Source organism: Salvelinus namaycush, chromosome 6 (genome assembly GCF_016432855.1).
Source record: "Salvelinus namaycush isolate Seneca chromosome 6, SaNama_1.0, whole genome shotgun sequence".
In the NCBI taxonomy this organism is placed as follows: domain Eukaryota; kingdom Metazoa; phylum Chordata; class Actinopteri; order Salmoniformes; family Salmonidae; genus Salvelinus; species Salvelinus namaycush.
Window position 1 is genome coordinate 27,618,813 of NC_052312.1, and position 2,469 is coordinate 27,621,281.

Consider the following 2,469-nt stretch of genomic DNA (forward strand, 5'->3'; position numbering starts at 1 on the left):
TCTAGCCCGGCTAGTGCGGGGAGGTGGAATAACCCGCACCGGGCTATGAACACGTACAGGAGACACCATGCGGTCTACTGCGTAACACGGTGTCTGCCCGTACTCTCGCTCTCCACGGTAAGCATGGGAAGTGGGCGCAGGTTTCCTACCTGCCCTCGCCACACTACCCTTTAGCCCCCCCCCCAAGAAATTTTTGGGTGAGCCTCTCGGGCTTCCAGCCGCTCTGCCTTGCTAGCGCCTCATAATGCCGCCTCTCCGCTTTAGATGCCTCCAGCTCCGCTTTTGGGTGGCGACACTCCTCTGGCTCTGCCCAGGGTCCTTCTCCGTCCAGAATCTCCTCCCATGTCCATTCCTCCTTGAACCACTGCTGCTGTCGCTGTTGCCCGTTAACCCGCTGCTTGATCCGGGTTTGGTGGGTGGTTCTGTTACGGCTTTCTTCCTGGGATGAAGGAGAGGACCAAAATGCAGCGCAGTTAGTGTTCAACATGTTTAATTAAACAATAAACGATGAACATTAACAAACATTACAAAACAACAAACGTGAAAGCCGAGACAGTCCTATCTGGTGCAGAACACAAACACAGAGACAGGAAACAACCACCCACAATCCCCAACACAAAACAAGCCACCTATATATGATTCTCAATCAGGGACAACGATTGACAGCTGTCTCTGATTGAGAACCATATCAGGCTGAACATAGAAACAGACGAACTAGACACACAACATAGAATTCCCACCCAGCTCACGTCCTGACCAACACTAAACAAGCAAAACACATAAGAACTCTGGTCAGGACGTTACAGTAATAAAGTAATAACTTTTCAAATAAGTTACCTTACACGTAATGTTGGCTGACAACATGTCCTTGCTGTCCTTACGAACCACATAGCATATCATTACAGCAGTATGTACCGGTATCTTAGCTATCTACCTAACGTTAGTAGTTATACATGAAACTTGACAGTATATTGACTATAGGCTATCTAACTACCCAATGTTTATTGACTTGATTATTCCCGTCACTCTTAGCTTAGCTAAATGGTATAATAGCTTAGCTATATTGTAGAATAATAGTGAAGACATCACAACTATGAAATAACACATTTGGAATCAGATAAGAACAAATTCTTATTTAGAAGGACAGCCTACTCCTTCCTCCCCGTCGGGGTATTGAACCCCGGTCTCCTGCATGCCTGCAATATGGAAGACTATCAAATGCTTCTCAAAGATGCCCTCTGGTGGTCAAACTAGCAATATTAACAGAAACAAATTACTGACAAATAGATAACGTGCCACAGAATGCTGCAGCAGCCCACAAGGTGTGCCGCAGTATGATACAACTTTTAAAGGAGGAAACACTGTACATGCAGAAATCGTTCCGCCATTTCCTGGTTTAAAACATTCTAATAGTTTGCCTATTTCAGTTTATGTGACAAAACAAGCAAGTATAGTGTAGAGAATCATTGGACCATTTAAACCTCTGTGAAAAATATTTTCCATAACCAAAAAGAAAACGTTAGAACGGGAAGCATAGAAATAATGCACATAGAACAGCTCTACCATTTCTTAGACTTGCTTTCAATGAGAACAACATATCTATAACTCACAGTTATAGTGAATTTGGTGGGGTTGCCCATAAAGTTATATATTGCAGCTTTAATTGACCCTGCTTCTCACAGCAGGAAATAATCCTGCAGCAACAGGTAATGTGAATTATTGTTTGGATTATAATTAATGGACATGTTTATAGGGGTTGCTAAAAGTAATTTGTAAGGGTAAATCAAGTGGAAATTATGAACTTTATAAGTATTTGTAAACCTGCTATAACACTACCAAGTTTGCATTTCCTGCATCTGTAACTTATACAGTGCCTTCAGAAAGTATTCAAACCCCTTGACTTTTTCCACATTTTGTTATGTAAAAGCCTTATTCTAAAATGTATTTAATTTTAGTTTTTTCCCTAATTTATAAAAATATATCACATTTACATAAGTATTCAGACCCTTTAGTAGTTTGTTGAAGCACCGTTGGCAGTGATTACAGCATTGAGTCTTCTTGGGTATAACGCTAAAAGCTTGGCACACCTGTATTTGGGGAGTTTCTCCCATTCTTCTCTGCAGATCCTCTCAAGCTCTGTCAGGTTGTATGGGGATCGATGCTGCACAGCTATTTTCATGTCTCTCCAGAGATGTTCGATCAGGTTCAGGTCTGGGCTCTGGCTGGGTCACGAAGAACATTCAGAGACTTGTCCCGAAGCCACTCCTGCATTGTTTTGGCTGTGCTTAGGGTCGTTGTCCTGTTGGAAGGTGAACCTTTGCACCAATCTGAGGTCCTGAGTGCTCTGGAGCAAGTTTTCATCAAGGATCTCTCTGTTTTTTGCTCCATTCATCTTCCCTCAATCCTGACTAGTCTCCCAGTCCCCGCCGTTGATAAACAACCCCTTCCTAGAGCCGGCCGGCCAGTCTT